This window comes from Anas acuta, chromosome 3 (assembly GCF_963932015.1).
Source record: "Anas acuta chromosome 3, bAnaAcu1.1, whole genome shotgun sequence".
Taxonomy (NCBI): Eukaryota; Metazoa; Chordata; class Aves; order Anseriformes; family Anatidae; genus Anas; species Anas acuta.
Window position 1 is genome coordinate 59,720,839 of NC_088981.1, and position 23,509 is coordinate 59,744,347.

The window sequence follows — 23,509 nt, forward strand, 5'->3', positions numbered from 1 at the left end:
ACAAACAAGAAATAATCAATGCACGATGATAAAGGGAACCAAAACATCTGGCATCTCAGCCAGGAAACTTCTACAGATGTGTTCTGATGTATGATAAGAAGAAATAACATTTTGTAGTCACAGGCCCTCAGTGAAGTTCCTGCCTTCTGCTCTTGTTAAGTCACATGGAGGCACAGCCAATTTTTCCTCCCTTAGCTGATCTCAATAGCCCTTCTGGTGAATTCTTTCCCTTCCCTTCCCTTCCCTTCCCTTCCCTTCCCTTCCCTTCCCTTCCCTTCCCTTCCCTTCCCTTCCCTTCCCTTCCCTTCCCTTCCCTTCCCTTCCCTTCCCTTCCCTTCCCTTCCCTTCCCTTCCCTTCCCTTCCCTTCCCTTCCCTTCCCTTCCCTTCCCTTCCCTTCCCTTCCCTTCCCTTCCCCACTGGTTCTGGTGTGTGGGGCAGAATCAGAGTCTGATTCATCTTCAAGAATAAAGTGGCAGAGGGAAAACTGATCTTTCTGATGCTTTCTTTAGGTACTCCTTTTAGATCCAGGTGCTTCTAAAAGCAGCTGTATAATAGACCTCAAAATTTGAGTAACCCAGCTTAGATGCTGCTGATGGGGTAGATAATTGGTTTGGTACGTGTTTTTCCTCTTGGATGTCTGGAAGGAGCAAAGAGTCTACTGAAAAGACATTAAAGCTATTTATAGATAAACAAGTGCTTCTCACACTTTCTTCAGCTATATTCTTTCAGGCTTGGCTTGCAATTTATAACTGGTTGCCAGATGCCAAACTTCTATGTTCTGTACATCCACAGGTACTAGCCAGCTGCTATTAAGCCAGGCATTCTGCTGTAGACTTCAGGAGTTAATAATAGTAACTTCAGAAGGCATTGCCTAAATTCAAAATCTAGTTGCTTTATAACCAGGTGGCAGGTTGCTAAATGAAGATTCACTGCTGCAATCCTTTAAGAGAAAAATAATTAGATAAAAGAAAGACATCTTGTCTGATTCATGAGACATAAATAGAGATGACTGTGGAAGTTCTACCTTTTCCACTGTATCTGAAACATTTTGCTTATGGCAGAACACACAAGAAGTCAATTTAAAATAAAAATTAAAAAAAAATAAAATACCTGGCTAGCTGCTGCAAAGGTCATTTGTCAAGAGAAGAATGCTGTGGAGGGAAACTCTGACCTCTAAACCTGCAACAACAACAAAAGACAGTGTTTTAAAAAGTTATTTTGAAGCCTAAATAAACCTTGACAGACTCCCCTTAAACTTCTTTTCAAGTGATTAATTTCCAGCTAGGGAAATATTGACTCTGAGAGAAAATGAAAATATTTCCATCTTCTTTCTCTCTAACACTGCACTATAAGATCATCTGACCTACTAGATAGAGTGGAAAATCACTATCAGTCTTGATGTTATTAGATGGATCAGGTTTCACATCTCTCTCCCTCTGTTTTCCTTTGCTTCCCCTGTATTAGCTTGTTGTCCTCACCTTCCCTGCTCCCCTCCTTTCAGTCTGGCTGGAGGAGGCATAGCCCTCCATGCTCGCATTGCCTGGCAGTGCAGCAGAGGGAGAATTTTGAGCATACAGGGGATACAGAGGATCATGGAAGGCCATGAGGAAAAAATCCACATTGCCCAAGATATTAGTGGGATGTGGTTATGGTTACTTGCCTGTGTGCTGGCTATATGCCTTCCCCCTGAGAGGAGGAGTGGTTCATTTTAAGAATGGCAGCCATGTCATTGTCACCCACACATCCTCCCTGTTTTCCCAAAGGTCTCCTCTAGGAGATCCCTAGATGCTCCAGGGCTTCCCTAGATGCTACAAATGCTATGAGATTCTTTCAGTGGGTTTTGATCACATAATACCTGTGCATAGATTTAATAGGAGGCTAAATAAGTTATAGTCACCAGCACCATTTATTCATTTATTGTATGGCCTACTCAAAGTCTTCTTCATAAGGGAGTCCAATCTGAATTTCCTAGAGTGCCTATAGTCATTGCTTAAAGCACATGCAAAGCCAATGTGTGTATCCTGTTTCTTGTTTGCCTTCAGAGACAACAGGAAGCAGAACATCTTCTGTAGCATGATCCTTGTATGATCCTTGTATGCTTGATCCTTGCTATTTCCAACACAATTAGCCTAATCAAACAAGAAGAAGAGGAATTAGGGTAAAAAAAAAAAAAAAAAAAAAAAAAAAAAAAAAAAAAAAAAAAAAAAAGCTTAACTTTCTGTGCCAAAGAAGACATAGCAAAAACATTGATCAGTCCCATGGAATACACTTCAAGCTTTCCTTGGAAGGACACAGAATGCCCATAGTTTATTTCTCTAGTAACAGTGCTTGTAAACTACTATGTGTCACTGCTCCGAGGATTTACCTCACTGTGTTTCCTTCCCCCAGTAGACCTCTGAATGACAGAATTGTTTGGTTTTGCATGAATCAGAAAAAAAACTGAGGAAAGTTAAGGTTTTTTGTTTAGACAAAAGGTACTAGTGGTCAACAGATACTTTCTAAGGACATAATACATTCATCTCTTCATAGCACATTCAATTAACATCCAACTGAACTAATGGGTAGATATGAACATAGAAAAATAAATATCTTTCTGCTATGGAATCCTCCCACCAGCTGAAGTGCTGACTTTCTTTTATGCCTGACAGTTGAAACAAGCTTTCCCAATGCTCATTTTCTTCCCAGATTTGGATTTTTAAGGTAGGGCACTATTTACCAAATCTTTTTTTTAGAGGATTTCTTTTTTTTTTTTTTTTTTTTGGCTCCACTGTAATAGTTTGTTTCTAGGCATTCTCATTCAATGTATAGATGTTAAAACTGGATGGTTCTGGCTTTTCTAAAATATTTCATATGTTTTTCTATGGATTATTTCATAATGGAATGTTTACAGTATTTTTGTTTGTCATGACATAATAGTTCTTAGCTAAAGTAAGAATCATGGCTAATTCAAGAATTAAGGAAGATTTGATGGACTTTACTGTGCTGCTCTTACAGTAGATGTCAGAAGCTAAAAATGGTAACCACACACTGAAAGGTGAAAGTCCAAAGCCTATGTTACTGAGAGGAACTTCTTGGCTCAGGTCTGTTGATCACAGTGCTGGTGTGCCAATTTACGGACCCTAGCCCAAAGATGCCAAATCTGTTAAATAAAAGCTGGATGAAATGGAAAGTTTATGCTTTTCCTGGCATATATAAATATATGTTCAAAACGAGCTCCTTTGTTTTATCAGTCTTCTGCTGGCAACTCCCACTGACTTGGCTGTACACTGTGTGAGGATACATACGTGAAGAGTTAAAGAACTTGACAAGACTGAGTAAATATTTGTTTAGAACTGCAAATACACCACAACCCAAGGGGATTTTAGGCCATTTACCCTTAAAGTCTATTAACCAGACTGAGTCTAGAGCAGTGCTGAGGAGACCCATACTTATCTCTAGTCCCTGTCACTTATTGCTTCTACTTTCACAGTGCTCACTCCCTTCACTTTGAGGTTCCCTGAAGGTTATTGTAGAAGGGGGTTCTCTGTTTTTTTGATTTATACTGGTTTTCAGGTGTAAAATTCTGTCATTTCCCTTTGAAGGTAGAGGTACTTGACTTTTCAAAAAAAGCACTGACAGGGCCAGAAACTGTCCTGACCTCTCCTATAAGCAGCACAAAGCACAATCCCTTTTGCCTCCAGGCATCATTCCACCAGTTTTCAGTGTCTGAAATCTTGAATGAATATGACCTTCTAATAGCTTTCATGAACCAGACTGCAAGATCTTTTAAGCTCTCAACTTGCTTCACTGTAAAACTTTAACATTCACATTTGCAAGAACAAATAATTTATTTTCTCAGCGAGTTTTTCTCTTTTGTCTGGTGCCTAGAAGGCACCAGAACCTTCTACAGAACAGGCTAACGGCCACTGCTCTCCTACAGATCCCCTCAGTATACATCATTTTTGCCCTGACACAAATTAGCTGAGGGAGAAACATTTCAATGCAAAACCAATTACCACAAAATCATATACTTTCTTGGCAAAGGTTTCCCGTAACACGTGAAACTGCCTGACAATACTCTACCTTTGAGGGGTTTTCAAGATGAGAAAAGAAAAATGGTTGAGTGGTCCTGCCAAACTGTACAGGGAATCTGAAGGGAAAAGAAGGAGTTTTTCCTTTGTGATAAGGAAGTCAGGGCATGCCTACTGCAACTCATCACTCTGCTTAATTAGTAAGGGTTCCAAGGGCTGGTCAAACCAGAATGAACAATGCTTTTGTGGAAATACTTGGAGCTGGGTGCTGAGCTGGTAGAAACCAGTATAGGTCCACTGAAGGAAACTAATATTTATATCAGGCCTGGATTTAGAATTAGGATGGAATATTTAGAGCTGAGATTTACCATTGAAAATTGGCAGTTTTGTGGGGGCAGGAGAAGAAGGTCTGCCAAATAACTCATGGAAGGAGATTGTGATAGCTTGTGCTCTGAGCAGAGCCAAACTACACATATATTCTGTAGTTTCAGATGTGCCAGATTCTAAACCCCTGTGTCTCTCTTTCTCAAATATGAAAATGCAACAATTATGTTTTTATTTTTTCTTTCTTTGTCTTAATTAGCAGCTTACATGTTGATAGCATTTGACAACTGACTTATCTTCACAATCGCTGATGGGCTCATTATCTTCCCACCTCAAAACCTGGGTTTCATTAAATTAATTACCTAGGACCACACAGCAAAATGGATATTCTTGTTTGGCAACAGGGTGCTTCTTCTTCTAGGTCCAATGCACGAGACCGTTTCTTTAGTGAAGATGTCACACTCATGTGCAAGTCCAGCTTTTTTCATGAATGGTTAATACAGGTGTAGCAGCTTCAGTAAGCACCTGATGTTGAAAAGTAGGAGTAGCAATGTATTGCATACATGCTTATTGGCATTGCATGTCTATTGAAATATTTTTTGTTGTGTGCTTAAAAACTTAGGCACCTTTTATTGGGAGAAGTAATAAGCATTTTTCATTTCATTGTAAGAAAAAGAGCTCCTATATCTGGAGCAAACAGACAGGACCTCAAAGACAGAATCTCTTCATCAATACTGAACACTTAATTCTGAGACAGACACAGCAGTCTCCAAGCTATGTACAGACTGGGAGTTACTGCCCTGTCTTCTGAAAGTTAAAACCTGCTGCCTACTTTTCCTCTCCATTCCATATCTTCTTCTAATCCATTCAACTCCTGTCTTTTTTACTTCTTCACCACATATACCTCATAGCCAGCTGGCCTCCCTTTTCTGCCTCTATTTCATGCATATACAGCAGTCATACTGAAAAACGTATGATTTCCCTTAAGGAATAAGAGAGGTAAAGCCATACTTCAACATTCACAGGATACAGAGTACTTTCTCTCCAAGAGCAGAGCATGTTTCCCTTTCTGTTTCATAGGCATCTTGGCTTTCAGAGAGGGACTTTTTTACATCTGTAGCATTTGCAGCTGGAACTCTGAAGATGCCATTCCCTTTGACCACCAGTTTGCCACAAATTCTTTAATTCTTTGGAAGCACTTGTGCCATTTTTTTGTTGTTGTTGTTGTCATTGTTTTGTTTGTTTGTTTGTTTTCAAGAAAAAAAGAAAGAAAGAAAAAAAACTGTTCTATGTTTTGTAGTATTATTACTGTTATTGACACTATTACAGGGGCTATGCAGTGCATCCAAGGGCTCTAGACAGAAATAAAGGCTTTTTTTTTCCTGTTTCTTTCTTTCTTTTTTTTTTTTTTTTTGTGTAGATAAAGATCAAAAACACTGTTGCAGATGTAAAATAGTGTTACTCCTTCATCTATTCAATAACAAGAGGAATATCATGAAGTTGTGACAAAGCAAATGAATTTTTCACAAGTTATAATAATTGCCATTTTTTCTTGATCACTCCTGTTGCATTCTGGAATGAAAGAGAGTGAAGAAGTATTTAAAGAAGAAAACCTCAAACTGTTAAAAGAGATGCTGAGTGACTGTGGTATTAATAAATTTGCCTAAATTGACTGTGTTAAACAAAAGAAAACAAAGCAAAACAACAAAATCAAAAAAGCTTCATTTGCCTCCCTTTTCCTCATAATTTAAAATAAAACACAATAGTAATGGGAGGCTTGAGGTCAAACCAACCAGCGACAACACTGCTCTCCTGTGCTATCAAGGGTGTGGCTGGGGATGTTCATTGACATTGCAACAAGTCCTTTCAGGCAGGGCAAGGAAAGGCCTGAAAAACAAAATGGGAGGGGAGAGTTCAGTACTGCAGTTTTTCCTGGCCACCCTCCCTACTTAGAGAGAAGGATGAGCAGTATGCATGCCAAGGGCACAGACAAAGGAAGGCCGAGTAGTCTTCTTCCAGAGAGTAGGAGGATGGGTTTCTCCTCCTCCCACTAGAAGAGGTAGTGCAGGGGAAAGCAGAAGGAGTGTACATAGAAGAGGAAGAGAAAAAGGCCAGGGGGTGTCACACAAGAGGCATTAAGAGAAGAATGGGATGCAGCTAGAAAAAAGAGAAACAAGGACCCTTGAAGTTGACAGGTTTAAGGAGGAGACCATTACCCTGGCTGAGCTGTCCTGCCCCCAGGGGTGAGCCCACAGTCATCGGCGTGTTCTTCTCTTCTGATGCAGCTCCTTTAGCAAGGGCTTTGTTTACTACTTTCTAAAACCATAAGGAACCTGAACTATGCCATTTTCTACTTATAATTTAACAACACTAAGTTCACAGAAAGCATTTTGTATGAGGGACATGACCTGGCTTGTTAGCACCACATGTTGTAAGATACAGAAAAGGATCTTTCATACTTCAGAAGTCTTGTTTCTCAATTGCCGGTCTCTTACTTTTTAACTTCTTTGCCGTTTTGAATGGATTTCAAAACAAATCAACAGACACATAGAGTCTTTGGTTATTTTTGGCCAGAGTTGGATAAATGAATAGTCCAGAAAGTTTCTGACATTGTGCCAAATGTCTATGTGCCTAAAGTTTAAGAGTCATGTTTTCCAGGAAACCTTGAAGTTTGCCGAGATTTATGCTTTTGATATTGTCATCCATTACTGTATTCAAAGGAGTTGTCTGCATAAAGGTTGATAGAGGGCAGTCAAACCTTTTGCACTGAACAAATTATATCATTAGGTGTCTGCCTGTGGGTCAACTTGTTCTCAAGCCCCAAAAACTAAACACAGCTGAGATCTAAATCCCCTGACAAATGAAGGCTGTGAGCAAGGATCATGAATAACATATGGCAAATGGAATTTCCAAACACCGCGCTGCCATACAATATACACCTGATAAATGGTTGTCTACAGTGATGCTGTTGAAAAAGGCACTTGATGCAAGCCTCATGCATGGCAGAGAGACATTAACAGGATTTCACAAGACGTTTCCAAGCTGACAAGGCGTTTATCCAAATGTGTTGTCTGGTCCTCCCATCCCCATGTAAGGACAGCATCCTTATTTTCTTGTACATGAGAACAAAGAGCCATAATAATTTGACTGGTCATGCCACAACCCTGTGGGGCAAGATGTGCTCAGTAAGAACAAGACGTAATTATGGTAGGGTCAAGAAAGAAAAGGAAGAGATGAAGGAAATGACAGCAAAATATTGCTCAAGATTAACATTTAGGAGCACATTTAGTCACTAAAAATGTGAAGATTATATAGTGTTGTCCAAAGAAACAGCTTTGTCCAGTTAAATAAAAATGTGAGTACAAAAATCACTTTCTCTTGCTATATAAAATACAACCAATTCTGAAGCAAATCCAAAGTTAAACAGCACACTAAACAACTGGTTGTAGCAGAAAAAGCATGGAATGGGGCTGCATCTAGCCCCATCCAGGCAGCATCACAGCCCCCAGACTAATATGTGTTACATGGAATTTGGCCAGAACCCTACAGCAGCTCTCAGAAAGTAGTGAGAAAGCCTTTTGACCAGAGACAGGTTTATATCTTAGTTGAAATGGATACTTGGGTATTGTGTTCTTTTTTTGTGTGTGTTTGTTTTGGTGATGATTTCTGTAGTTGTTAATAACCTTGGGATGCTATGCAGAATTCTTTCTCTAACATGAGAGCTCGTTCTCGGAGCTCACTATCGTTCTGAGGTGCTACTTGTCCTTAATGAGGTGCAGGTAAAATAAAGAAATCAATAAAAATAATGGGAATGGGTTATTTTCAGAAAAGGGTTTCCAAAATAAGTAATAGTTCTTTGTTGTATTAAAGTATTTGCATTTGATAAGAAGTTGCCGGATAATTGGTACTTAGGGACATGGTTTACTGGATGATATTGGTAGGTGGGGGATGGTTGGACCAGATGATCTTGGAGGTCTTTTCCAATCTTAATAATTCTATGATTCTATTATTCTATGACTTTATGTTCAGTTTCCAAGATTTTTTTTTCCAGTCCTTTCTTGGGAAGCAGTTTCATTTCAAATATGAACTAAATATAATAATTATAAAGTGATTAAATAGTGCCAGGGAGTGAAAATAGCCTATACATCCATTAAAATGATTTTTTTTTCAGATGTTTTTTTTTTTTTTTCACTTTTTATCACTACAGTGATAAAAAGAGAAAATAGGAATTCTTTACACATTGACTCCAAATTATCATTCTTTTTCCAAATATATCAACATCTCCAAGAAAGAATGTTGTTACATTTGGAAAAAGAATAATAATTCTTTTTTAATGGAATAGGATTTTTTTTTTAAATAGAATAGGGAAAAAGGTGGAGTTAATTTTAATCCTCATTCACTTTATTTCATAACCTTGTAAACAATTGCCTAAGCACAAATGAGAAAGTGGAACAAGGAGGATTTTTGGTTTCCTTAAGCCAAGAATACTGGAAAAGGAAACGCAGGTCAATGGATCTCCTATGCCAATGAGAACTGGCCGCTTAAGTAAGGTTAATGGGTTAAAACTGAGGTTGTATGGCAAGAATCACCATCACTGTGAGACCACAATTACAAGTGAGTCTGGCTGTTAGGTGTCAAGTTCAACTCTCACAGATTGCCCAGTGTGGTCTGAGCCAAATTTTCAGATGTTCGTCCATGCACAGAATAATGCACGTGTCATTCAGGGTCTGTGCTTGCTCAGACAACACCTCCATTAAGGCTTCAGAAGAGAGATTTTCCTGCCTAGAGGTCATGTGGAGTCTGTAGTGAGACTGGTGTGTAGTTTGAGGCATGGCTAAGCACAGGACCATTCACAAAAGGCACTGTTTTAAGAAGGTAACTGCTTAAAATTCACTAATTGCATGAACTGAGTCTGATAATTATCCTTATTGCTGATATTAAGTTTTACAATAGGAATTACTTCTCCAGGTGTTCCATAAAATGCATGGATGTGTAAGTCAGAATTGCTCGATGAAATTCTAGAGTCTGCGTTATGTAGGAAGTCAGATTAGATGATTGTAACACTTCTTTCATGACAGAAAAATTCATGACACTATTAGAGGTTTTGTTAAACTGGAGACTAAGTGATAAGCAAAATTAATAGATTTCTATATTTCTCTGGGTGGTCCATCCATAACATGGGAATGCTGCTTCTGTACTCTGATCTGCATGTACATATGTGTATGTATGGACCTAATGCTGATAAATAAATGTAACCCTTTCTCAGGCTGATTTCTTAAAAGCTCCATAGAACATTGAGACCCACTGTACATATTCCTTTTGTGCATAAAAGTAACACTGAATCGCAGTAGCCTCTCTAGACAAAAAAGCTGCCGTTCGCATTTCAGTGGGGCTGTTCACATCAGCAGACCTTTGCAAAATTGGTTGCTAAATGTTGCTTAGAGTTGCAAAGAAGCTTAAGTGCTGAACATGTCTTCTGTACATGTTTCTCTTTAGCCCGTTCCTGGCTCAATACCATTACGCTTTCCTCGCAGGAAACATCTATGCTAAACATCACTGTCAATTCCAAGACAAGAGACACATTCAAAAGCACATGGAAGCTTTTTTTGTTACCATAAGTTGCCCGCAGAGGGTCCATTCATTCTGTTTGCTTGTTCCACTGTGTAATAGCTCAACTCAAGTATCAACAAGATAAGCTTTTAAAAGCAGAATATTCCCAGCTGTTGCGGTCAGGCAGCAGCAGCAGGTTCCTATCTGAGGACAGCAGAACAATCCAGTGCACCCGCAGTGATGGCAGTGTCGAGGGGAAGCATGTGTTCTCTGTACACAGTAGCGAAGGGTCCAATAGACAGCAATTAGCACCAGCAGAATGAAGATGAACGGTCATATACATAACCTTAATAAAAATGTCACAGAAGAGAAATCTCACACCATATGGATCCATGCTGAACTCTTTTTTCCCATTTTATTTATTTATTTATTTTTATAAGGAGCAAGACAGCTCCATTTCTTTAGGGTCTTTTGTATTAATTTCTCTCATTTTTTTTTTTTTTCCAGTTTCCTCTTTCCATAAGCAATATAGGACTCTTATTTTTTGTGGTAATAAAGGAAAATTATGTTTTCATTTCTGTATTTTTGTATACCTGCTTAGTCCCAGTGTTCCAACAAAAGTGTCTTCCACTTAGCCTTAGAAATGTGAGTACATTATTTGAATATAATCAGATCACATTTTCATTCACTTTAGAAAAAAAGCTCCATAATAATTTGCAAGATTTTACTCCTGTCAAATTAGTGTAGTATGAAAGAGGGTATTGCTGGTTTTCTGGTCTTCTTGGGTTTTGGATGTAGCAAATAACAAAAATCTCATCATTATAAACATCACTGTTACAGATAATAGTTCTGAAATGATTCTGGCAACAAGGGTTTGAAGTAAAAAGCTCTTTGGTGATGTCATTTCCACCTTTTCATCTCAAGATAAAATTAAAAAAAAAAAAAGTTTGAAAAACAATAAGAAGACACTGGGAGCAGGAAGAAAAACCATCCCCCAAAGAGTCATATTACAGTTTTGTACTTATTCTTTTAAAGTAGTTGCTTCGTTATTGATTGATTTATTTATTTTTATAAATTTACCAGTCAAAAGAACATTGTCGATACTTTGCAAGCTCCATTTGAGGTTCGAAAACAAAGTGTTTTCGTCCTTTCTGCCTCTTCCCTACTCAGTAATAACACTCTTGCCCTCATTCAACATAACTGTGAATTTTGTCAATTACATTAATGGAAGATACGGCTGGAGAGAACCTCATGAGGTCTTCTAACAATCATCTTGCCAGTACACAGAATCAGATATTCATAGATGCAGATGTTTGCCTGAAGGCCTTCACAGAAAGAGATTCCACCATCTCCATCCTTCCTCCATAGGCAAATAAACTATGATCTTATTAGTTATTAGCTTATAACTAGAAAGTTATTCAAATATCAGGAGATATCAGTGTCTCATTTTGCAAGTGAGGCACATGTCTTTTTTGTCACATGCACATAGAGAACAGGTTATTCCCTTCCTCTTTGCTATAGACATTGCATACTTTCAGACTGTTGTCATGTCTCCCTTTGTCTTCTCTAGATTAAACAAAATAATTTATTTGCATCTCTACATTCTCTGTATCACAGTGATGTCTTCTAGACTTTTGATTATTCTACTTGCTTATCTCTGTACTTTGTATGTACTTTATTTATAGCCACCTTGAAGCATGATGCCCAGAACTGGACACAGTACTCCGAGACTGAATCATTTCTGAGTAGGATGGAGAGATTATTTTACACGTCCTGGAGATCACAGTTTTGCAGATACACCTTTTTTGCAGATTTTGCAGATTTTTTTTTTATTATTATTATTTTTTTTTTTTACAGAAAACAACCATTGCTGTCTCCTAGCTCCTCCTCTGGTTCTTCAAGGCTTGACATGCCAATAAGATGACAGACTGTGACTTGAAAAAACAAAGAGGACAGAGAAGTTGTAAAAAATCTCAACCATTTTACACAGGATTCAGCCCATCCAATGCTTAAGTTATATGGTCTTTTTTACCCATGGGAGCATTCCCACTGAAGTCAACAATCATGCTGACATACACAAAATTTGGTCACATAGCTAATAATTGAAGGAATAGGGCCAGGCTATTTCAGAGAAAACACAAAGAAAAAAATCCAAGTGGGACTTTGGAATACTCTTGCTTTTTGTGCCACCCCTTTCCTGTTAACACAGTGTAGTATTTCTAAGGACAGGGACAGCAGTGAACAGGGAGGCCCTGATCCAATCCCTGGAACATATCTTCCAGGAAAGCAAATTTAACAAATCTTTATTTAGAGAAAGAAAACATTATTATCTCAAGGAACAAAGCAACGCACAGAAATACCCACTGGAACATGAGTGTGGACAAATGCTAGTATGACATCTCATCTTCCCCCTGGTTCCCCTCGTTTAGCTTTAGTGATGACAGCAATCCACTTACAGCATGCACTAAGCCATGACTATCTTCTTTTAACTGTGCTCACTTGTAGTCATACTGCCTTATACCTCTCTAAACAGAAGGGAAACGGATGCATGCTTACAAAAATTGTCTTTGACAATTTTAAATGGAGTGAATAATGAATTGGTTCTGGCTCAAAAGCCATGGAAGTCTTTCTCCCTTCCCCAGCCCCTTACTGAACACTCCCTCTGTGATCTGAACATTAACTCTTAAGGTCTATTGACTTAACATGATTCAGGGGTTGCTGGTTTGCATCAATATTTCTAAAATCCCTCTTATTATCTTGCATACGTCAAAGTTTGATAAGGAGGAAGAAGTATGAAGCTATTTATAATTCAGAATGACTGTTACCAAAAGGTATTTAAAACAAAATCACAGTAAGTCAGAGTTTACTTTTAAATCAGCTTAAACAAAAGACACAGTTTGAAAACAATTAGTAAATCTGACAAAATTAACTTTGACCTTACAATTTTATAAATGCCAACAAAACTTTTCTTCCAGTGTCAGTGTGCATGTGTATCTGTGTGTGGATTTTTGGCATTGCAGTAATTTCACAGCAAAGATATGTACTGTCATTTAACTCTTGGGCAAGAGTTATGCTTCGCTGCTCAGGAGTTCCCCTTTGAGGGACGTGCTATTTCATTGCTCTGTTATGCTGGAGATCTATCTGTACAGACAAGTCACATTAGCATTTCATTATTCTCATTATTTCTAAGGAGACCTCCTCTGCCAGCCCAGACTTTCAGTCATCCACACTCTTTGGCTCACAAAGGAGAGTCTTAGATTTCTCCTTAATTTCTCTTAGCCTTCCTCAAAAACAAGTAAATAATCCAAAAAAGAAACAAACAAGATAAATAAACAAAACCAAACAAACAAGCAAACAAAAAAAAATAAACACCCAAAACACACAACTAAACCAAACAAGCAACCATACACACACAGACAAAAAAAGGGAAATGTAAACTCCCTACCTTCCAGCCTGCCTGAGAAAGTCTTTAATATATCAGTGAACACACAAAAGATGTGCTGGTGAATGTGTCATTTTGCTAAGCCAGGAGCTGGAATTTGCCAGTCCGGGTGTTGGCAACTTCTTGCCAGCCAGTGTCTGTATTTGCCTGTTCTTGCCCAGACCATTCACAGGCTTACCTTGTGAGAGAAGTTTGCACTTCTCCCTCTAGAAGGAAAGTCTTTTCTGTGGTCTGAGCAGACCTGAGAATCATGGACTGTATCATGTCCAAGCCATCTTTGAGTGGCAGGATGGGACCAGAGCCCTCCTTGATGTCCTTTCCTTTTCTTTCCTTTCCAAATGATCCCATGGTGTCCTCCTAGCCACCTTGTCCCCTTCCGTTAGGCTGGCAGAGCTGAGGGGACAGGTGGGAAGACTCTTTTGGGCTTCAAGGTTAGGGGATCCTCAGAGTCATCTTCCTCAGCAGTCCGATTGGTGATGCCTATATCTGCTGATATAGGCTGGAAACAAAGTGGAAACAAAGAGGAAACAAAGTGTTCAGATTTGTCTCTCTAGGGTCAAGATCTGAAAATGTGGTCCCAAGATGATCTGGTCTATCTTTGTTTTCTCACGTTGAATTTTTGTCTTGTTCAGCCACCAGTCAGCAATATTAAATAACTTGCTGACATTTGGGGGTCTGTTAACTACAAGATGACAAATGTTTTTCTTTCTGTGTTTCTGTGCTGCTATTTATGTGATACTGGGTCTGTTTCAAGTTCAAGGACTGGGTCCATGCCCTGGTGGCTTGTTTCCTGGTTGTGATGGCAGAGCCTGGGCAAGATCAGTCCCATTCTTGTACTGTGCCCTCTCTGTGACAGTTTTCACAGTGAGGAGACAAGCCAGAGGGAAACCAAAATGAACTCCCCAGATGATGAGCTGGACATTGAGGGTCCAGGGATAAGGAACCCTACTCCTGCAGTGGCCCATTCCAACACACAGGTTTTGCCAAGGCCCAAAAGCTATGCGTGAAGTATCGAGGCTTGCTCTTGCTGTCATAGATCAGCTGTTGCTGCTGAGCTTCTGCTATAGAAACATGACTTCTTCCATTTTGCCTTCTCATCATCATAGTTTCCTGCAAACTCCCAGACAGACTTAATTAATACTTCTTTTCACAGGCAGTCAGAAATATTTAGATGCTCAATGGAGCATCATATCCCCTTGGTGCTCTCTCAGACAGAACTATATGACATAATACCTTCTCTTAGTAATTTTTTACTGAGATAATACAGACTTAAATTCATTTTTATTTTTTTTTCTAATGTAGAGGAACACACACCCACTTTCCTAAATTATTACATACATACCCCTTCTTTCCACACTGAAGCATACCAGACATCTGCCAGCTTACCTGTCTGCCATCTTTCCCTAGACATCTTTTTCAGCCTGCTCATAACATTTTGAAACATATTCCCTAGCCATCACCCCTCCCAGGACATGGTAGTGATATTGCCATGAAGTTTTCTAGACTTAGTTTGTCCATTACTGGCTAAAATTAAGCACTGTAGCTCTAGGCCTTATTTTGAGAACTTAATTTTTCAATACATCATGCAATTCATTCAACCCATTGAACAAGCTACCAACTTTGTTTTCTAATTGCTTAGAAAGAGCCCCATTTATAAATGTTGATTTAGTCCCGCTGGTAATTGTTTTCCTGATCCCTTTAGATAAAAAATGGTCTTTCATGTAGGTTTTAGAAAAATATGAAGTGCAGGCTGTTCTGAAGTCTATTAATCAATTTAAAGATTAACCTATCAATTTAAAATGAATTTTACCCATATTTCTGTCCCAAACTACATTTATCTGTGTACTAAGGAGAGCTTACAAATGTTTTTGTTGAAAAGTACTATCCTTGTTAGCTCTCTTTATATCTTAAAGAGGCAGCTCCAGAACATGGGCTTTCATTAAAATAAATAAATAAATAAAAAGGTCACCCTCTGTGGCACTAAAAATTATTTTGAGGACCTGAACCAAAGTATGATGGCTTGCCTTCCATAGCCTGGAGACAGCGTAAAACTATAGCCATGCTGTGTGAACCACTTCATTCATCTCAGTTTTTGCACTGACTTTCCCGTTTGTTATTTATTTACATGTTATAGGCCAGAATCTCTGCTGTGCCAGAGCTCCACTCAGTTTGGGGATGGGTCATAAGGAAGTCATTACAGCTCCCTGGCCTCCGCACGATTTCTCCTGGTTGCCAGGCAGCGCTATGTTAGAGCTCTTGTGCAAGGCTCTTTATGGTACATTAACTTCAATGTGACTTTAGGATACACCAAAACCTTGGCACGTGCTTCTCTTCCTGGCATATACAATCCTTAAGGAAAGTAGCCTGATTTTGGAAAGATACTGACAATTAACTTTCTTGGGTCTGCATGGGACATGATACAGTAAAAATTAGGCCATTTATGATGAAAAAAAAAATAAATCCAAATACAGCTTCAGCATTATATGCAATCATCTGTGATGGAAAATAGTTCACAACTCTGTTCAATGCTTGGCATGACAGAGCTGAAGGCTTTCAGGAACTTCTGAAACATAAATACTACTTGTAAAGAGATGGCATTGGAAGATGTTTCCCAAGATAAAAAGGTTAAATAGTAGGATGGAGACCATTGTTGGAAACCCTTTTGGCCTCCCTGGTGCTCAGTAGCTTTTAACAGCACCACTGCCCAGGCTTTTCCCATACAGCTGTGCTACACGAGAAGAGCCTGGAGATCAGCCCCTCTATCCTGATCTCATCCCACCCACTTTGGGCACTCAGAGAGTTGCCTGGTGAGGATGGCCAGCATGGGCTCCTCCTGTAGAAAGAGGAGAAACATATCTCCAAAGGGTGATTCTGGCCACTTAAGATCATCACCTACTTTAAAGGGAGCTGAGAACAGCCTGGATCCTAACATATGGGCTGCTGTGAAGTGTCTAAGGTTAAGTGAAGAGGGCTTTTTAACTATTTATCTCCACGTCTGAATACACTGAAGACTGTTATGGAAAGATAATGATGTATCTCCACTAAGGGCTTCCTTTGCAAGCTGTTTAACTGAACTGTTTATTGAATTGATTGTTTATTATTCCATGAATATTCAATTATTTTTGCAATGTTCCTGTTCAGTGACAGGACCTAACTGACAGGGAACTGCTGCCCCAGAGGACGAAAATCAGGAGTTCCCACTCATCCTCAGGGCCCATGGTGAGTCTTAATTTTTGATATTTTTGTTGTTGTTGTTATTTGGTCACAGCACAATTCCTCTGGCTGGAATTGCTCAGTCCAACTGTAGGCAGAACTGCAGTACCTCCTCAAGCACCCCTGTGCACAAAGCTAGTGCAGAAGCCACACCTGGAGCCTCATTTTCAGCTGTTTGAACCAAAACTTGTCATTTCTGTTAATGTAAATCCAGAAAGATTTGCAACAGCCAGCTTCCACTGGTTTTTACAACACATGAAACAGGCACGTGGTGGGTAATGTCTCATTCATCATGCAGCACTGGAGCTGGTTCTTGGTGACTTTTTATTTACACCAGAGGGCTGACCTTGACAGATGGACTAATGATTTTGCTGGGGCCAGGGAATTTGGGGTGGCAGTGGTCTGTGAGACTCCCCTGCTATCTGGTGAGCTGAGTGAGGACAAGAGGAGATACCTCTTTGCTTGGCGGGGCCCATGCTGTCACAAAACATGTGTGAGGCTAGTAGCTTGGGGTGGTGTCCCCCAGTTAAACTCAGCTTAAAAAAAGCCAAGTTACAGGGTAATGGGGTAATTGACTTGCATGAAGATAAACAGACACACTTGCACACCCATATGCACATATACATAGCATTCCCCACCATCCTCATTTATTCAGAAAGCCCTGCTAAAATGCTAACACTTATCTCACAACCTGTTACAAGGTACAAGCATACGGGAACCTACCTCAATTTTCACAGTCAGCCTTACTTGTAACATATTTCCTACTTTTCAACTGCTTGATACCATAACAAATTTACAAGCTTTTTTTATAGCTTTTTATAAAGTTCAAGTAGGTAGGCATTCCTAATTAAAATTACAAAACCCCTGAAATACCACATTGAGACCAATAGAGTTTGACATGTGTATGTGCTTGGTTTTCGGAGACTACTGTCTCTTGTGTGTACTTTAGTTGTTTGTGTTAACAGAGGAACAAACAGAACTTGTTGCCCTTTCTTTTCCTTGTGAACCACTATCAGACGAGGGTGAGACAAGTGCCCTGCAAGTGGGTCTCAGAAATATTTATTTAAGGCAGTAGAACAGTAAGTCTTGGGATGCTTGGGTTCCACCTCAGCCTCTGAAGTCCTCTCCTCTGCTGCTTCTCTTCTGCTAGACCCTCTCATTTCTCCAGTACATATCTGCTTCCTCTTCTCAGCATTATTCTGCATGCTTGCCCTGTCCAGATCTCTCAGACCTTCCTTTCTCTTCCCACTTTTGTTGCTTAAATAATCCTTGTGCACTGCCTCAGACAGTTCCCCCACATCCTCAATGAAATTTCTGTCTGAGTCACAGGCTACTTTTCCAAGCGCTTCCCCAGTCTTCCTGAGATGTTGAGGGTCCAAGACACAGCATGCCAGCTGGATCCCAAATGCAGCTAAAGTCACAACAGACATGGAGCATCATTGCAAGGCAAGGTCTGTCCTGGTACTACTGGGCAAGCTGCTTGTGTAAGCTGGGCTGCGTGGAACAGTTTTGGTGCATCCATGGCTTGTGAAGAGATCCAGAATACTTAGTGAGAATGGATTCATAGAAAATTTTAGCTGTTAAAATCAAAACCTTAATTCATTGCACTCAGTCTGATTTTTCAAAGCAATATAATCCTGTTAGATTTGAATCAAAAGAGAAAGTGGTAGACACTTGACCAGCACAAAGGATCCCATCCCTGCCAAGTCTCAAGTGCCTCCTGGAAAGCGCAGGGCATTTGGAAAAGAGGCTGCCAACATTAAATAAATAAATAAATAAATAAAATATATTCCTCCCCCTCCCCCCCAGCTCCTGGCTCAGAAATGGCTGAAGTATTTTGCTCCATTAAACAAATAATAATCAGCTTGAGGCATGGAAAATAACAGTACAGCCAGTTAAAGTCCAACAAAGCTTTGAGGAGCCAGAGCCAGAGATCTCAGAAACTTTCAGGGGAGGCACAGAGCATCACCTCTGATAACAGCAATGCTGCCCTAAGGCCAGCAAGCAGGCAGGCTGTTTCCACAGGGGACATTAGCTTCCAGGATTGTCTCAGTGTAGGTGCTTGCCTGCTGCTGGGCAGTGACGAGCAGCATTGTGTCAGTGCGTGCCATGGGGGGATTGGTCAGGGCACTCTGCAGAGCGGTGTGCAGATGGCTTCTCTTCTTCCTCATGTTTCCTCACCCAGAAGACTTGAGGAGATTTTATTAATGGCAGTTCAGAGAGAAGGAACTACATGCTCTTGGTCTGGCTCAGAAGGACAGTAAGGTACGAGAGGATCTAAGCATCCTACTGCTTTAGGGAGGAAGTCAAAATGTTGTTGAGTGACAAATACAGTATAAAAAGTGTATCTCAACCTGGGATGAAATTTAGCACCATGTCAGAGGCAACCTCCTCGAGTTGTCTCATATCTTCACATAGTAATGCAGAACTTGTGTTCAGGTGCTTCCACCTTATTTTCACCACCTCACTTGGATGCCTATTTCTACAGCCAATGGAGAGATGTGGGCATCTCCAGTGGGTGGTTCAGCCCAGCTCAGACAAGCAAACAAGCTAATCCCTAAATCCAGCACAGGCAGCCCTGCCTTACCTCCCACAGAGACCCGAGACAGGTTTTTTTGTGGTGACACTTGTCTCATAAACATCCTTAAAGAATGCAAAAGTGGTTCCCAGGCATAGTCTTCCTGAAGGAGGCATTTGTACCTAGAAGAGCTCCTGCTCTAAAAGGTGTGCCAGTCCCCACCAGCACAGGCACCACTGATCATACGAGTCCCTCCTGGCTGAGTGATCCTGCAGGAATCATTAATATTTTTGAAGAACTGGTTCCTAAGGTGGGGGAGAAACACATTTGTTGCCTGGGGTGGCTCTTAGATTGTAAATCATATGGCAATCCCACATAAATACCTTAGAGAGCTTTTAATGAACTGCGTCCCATAGGTGAAAGCCAACAGCAATATTAGAAATGGTGTTTATTTTATAGCCTAGAAACTGCATTTTAAATGCTAGTATAGGTTTATATGACAGTTCTATTAAATATAAAATAGACCCATTACAAAGAAAGCCCTTTACATCTGCTTTTATCTGTGTCTAAATGGTATGCCCAGCTCTGCAATTTCTCAAATGAGACATTTTTAGAACTTTATTTATGTTACAGCCATAACAAACTAGCAACTAGAAAACTATAATGGGCACAAACGGCTAATAAAAATGAGATTGTTGAAAAATACTTCTTAATAGCAATTTACAAAGGATCCTGATAAAACAGAACTGAGGCTCTGTTTCCCTGGACGTTTGCCACCACTGTAATCACAGCCATTTGGCAACAGGTACTCCCCCTCTTCCATCTTCTGTGACCATTTCCCTCTGAGTGTGCTGAAAGCCAAGTACCCTGAGGTTATTCCCCACCCTGCCATTAGTCTGTTGGTGCCTACTGATCCAGAGACACAGTGCAACGATTCCCCTTTTCTCCCCTCGCACCATGCACCATGCATTAGGTGACCTGACAGAGGAGGCATCCCAAAGGCTTTGTTGTGTGCTGAGAGGGAAGCAGGGCAACAAGCCAGGATCTGTCTCACACGTGCAGAGGGTGCCCCCTTTCCTACTGAAACCTGCATCACCTCCCTGATGAACTGATCTGTTTATACAAGCTGGCTAAGATGAGCAGGTCAAACTTTCTGTTTATAGACGGAAAACTATTTTTCCCCAAGCTCCCCAGGCAAAAGGTTGGGGGCTGAACTGATTTCTTTTGCAGGACAAATTTTGTGGGATTCTGACAATGTCCATGTGGCTGCTCATGTGACGTCAGGGAGAAACTTCCTACCACCCAAGGAAAAGATGCCTTCTTCCAGATGCAGACTTGTCTGCAGCAGACATACTGGCTAGCCAAGGAAGGAAAGGGCAAGGCAACACTTTCAAGTAAAGATCAAAGTCCTCGGTCAAATCTAATTGCAGGTAGTGATGAATATCATTGAATACAAACTAATGTCTTAACCAGTACAACATCATACCTACTTAAAGAAGAAAAGTTCTCATTAACGAGTTTTCATATTTCCATGAAGGGAAAAAAAAAAAAAAAAAAAAAAAAAAAAAAAAAAAAGCTGTAGGGAAAAAAAGGAATAGTAGGAATAGTAAAGAAACAAAAGAAACAGTTTCTAGCAAAGGGCTGAAAGCACTGAACATTGCATTGGAAAAAAAAAAAAAAGTGATATATCATAACACACTTACAATCTGTCCTGGAAGTTGGGTGTTCATGACCCTGCTTAGGCTTGTATAGTAGGAGACAATCCAAGCTCCATGCACAGTAATATTTAAATAAATGTGGGAAGCCACTCACCCAGTGTCCCCCAAGGAAGCTGCCAGAAGCAGTAGAAATAACACCTACATGCCAGGAATCTCAGCCCAGCTCCCTTTTGGACCCATAGCTATCTTCAGTCATTCACTCTAACTCATTCATTATGCTTGCTTCTATTTGCAATGAAGACTATACATTATGTCCTAACAAATTCTTCTCTTACCCCAAATAGATTCAACTGTATAGTCTGAAATATCTGAAACTGAAATTAATTGCAAAATAGAGCATACAGAGGTATGAAAAGAGCTTTGTCAATACAGGTGCACATACAGGTACATATTCAGATTCAGGTATAAATGCAGAGTGATAGCTGTTTTGTACACTGTGAGGCTGTAGCATTGCTGGGATTTGCAAAAGCTCAATTCGTGGCAGCTTTGTGGCTGTCAGCATAAAAAGTTAGGCTTCAGATAGACTACTGTTGGCTTTTTCACTGAAAATTAAACATTTGGGCAAAAACTTTCCAAGCAAAAGGAAATAAAAAAGCATAAAAGTATGCCTGTTAAACTCCAAACAAAATCACAGCAGCAAAAATGGCAGGAACTACAGAAGCGGCATCTGTTTAGAGCTGGGCTAATCACAGCATGTGGATTGGCCAGGCCTGTGGATAACAGGGTTTCCACTCTGAAGGCAGAAAAACCTTTCTTCTTTCCTTGTTTTCATTCTGAGAGGACCAAGGAAGATAAGTATTTCCCCTGAAAAAAATTTTTGCTAATGTGAATATTAGTATAAAATCACAGCCTGTTAACTGATACAGCGACATAGGACTCTAGTTTATTTGAATTGGTCCTCAGGGAGTTAGCTAAACAGAAAGAGTAAGCAAAATTTGGGTTGCTTTATTCTCAGGAGTAGTCAATAAGAATACTTGTGTGAGCAAGACAAGTAAGATCTGACCCAAAGAAAATACATTTGGCAAATTCATGTAAACCGGAAAGTCAGTAGCAGCTATTGAGAAATCATAGTCATATTTTTAAGTTGTCCTGCTGAGGACTGCCTTTAACCACATATCCCCTCCCCTTTCTCTCTCCCCCTTCTCCCAGACTTTTGTCCCAAGTGCTTAATTGTGAGTAAAATATTTGTACTGGGAAGACATCAAAGGCACTGATTTTAGAAATTCAATTTTATATAATGCAAGACCCCTGAACTTTAGCAAAAGTTCATTTCATCAACTATCACTAATCATCTGTGAGTCTGGTGCTCTACCAACTAAAATACAGTATTATGAATAATGGATTTTCCCCACATTTGAAGTGTAAGAATAATTACAAATATGAATAAAAGCAGGGATAATGCTTTGCATGAATCTTTTTTTCTGATTTGGCAGTGAAATGCTGAAGCAACCCAACACTTTTGCTTTAAAAAGCACATAACCTGTAAAGACAAAAAGTGTAAAACAAGTACTCAGTGAAGGGTTTGATTTTTTTTTTTCACATTCATTCTAGCTATTATTTCTTTTAATCTTCATCCATCTCTTTCAAATCATGGCATTAGAAAATGCAGAATGCTTCCTAGCAAACATGAAAGGCCCTCCACTCTTCCACTCCTACCTATCCTACCTACTCCTACCTCTTCTACTCCTACCACTCCTGCCTGGTTCATTTATAGAATGAGTCTTTGGTGTAATAATGATACTTGTGCCTTTACCTGAAGCTGAGTGATTAGAAGATGGGAGGTTCACCCTAAGCTGGGATCTGCTGCATTTCTGCTGCCTCTAGTGATGCGAAACAGCCACTCAGTGGTAGGGAAAGGAGATGCTCTTGGAAACATCCATCCCTGACACAAGAGAGCTTTCCTCCTTCTTCCCAGCAGATGAAACAGAGATATTATCATGTTTTGCAAATGCCAAGCATACATACAGAGCACAATCCTTTGCTGCATGATAAAAATTCATTTAGGACAAGAATAGCCAGGGCCAACATCTTTCAAATTAGACAGAATGCGGACCAGTGAAAGAAATTTAAAACTAATAGGGACGTATTAAGGAAAGGATGGTTACACAAGACTTCTGAAAAAAAGAATGTAGTAATTTAACATGTAACTTTGATCAGATGCTGAAGTTATATTTTCTGTCTGTAAAGAGATCTTTCTTGGATGATATAAATAAGGAAAATCAGTAGTACAAGAAGAAAAATGAGTCAATACTGCAGAAAAGAACGCAGTTCTCATCTGCAACAAACTGGTTTTGAAATGAAAACAAATCAACTACTCCCACAGATATAAAGGTAAAAAGGTTTTATCTGCAGTAAAAGCAAAGGCACACTCCTGTATCTCTTGGAGGTATTGCTTGAACATCAGAAATGAATGTTAAAATGAGGTACGACCCATTCTGTGCGATGATGTCTAAGAGTTCTGAAGGAACTGGTCCCTGATTACATTGATTCTCTCATATACATTTTCTGATCTCTCTAATTGTATAAATTAGTATTTTACCATCAACCTCAGTTAGAGAGAATAAAACTCCTGAGAATGAAAAACTGCAAGAAGAAAATTGCATGCTGCATTCAACCCTCAAATTAGAATTGCATTGATATTGTTTTTCTGATCAGCTCTGAAGTGTGTATTTGATTATCTTCTACAAATTCAGAGATCTATGTTATAAAATTCCAATTCAAAGTGATACATGT

At 39.7% G+C, this 23,509-nt stretch overlaps 1 long non-coding RNA gene across 1 annotated transcript in view; it reads left to right on the forward strand.

Annotated features, from left to right (window-relative positions):
- Positions 1 to 23,509, forward strand: part of LOC137854227 (uncharacterized) — a 76,027-nt gene that overhangs the window by 30,456 nt on the left and 22,062 nt on the right. Inside the window, exon 3 of the long non-coding RNA XR_011095029.1 lies at positions 11,743 to 16,546. This is a non-coding gene — a long non-coding RNA (uncharacterized lncRNA). The remainder of the gene's footprint in view (positions 1 to 11,742; positions 16,547 to 23,509) is intronic.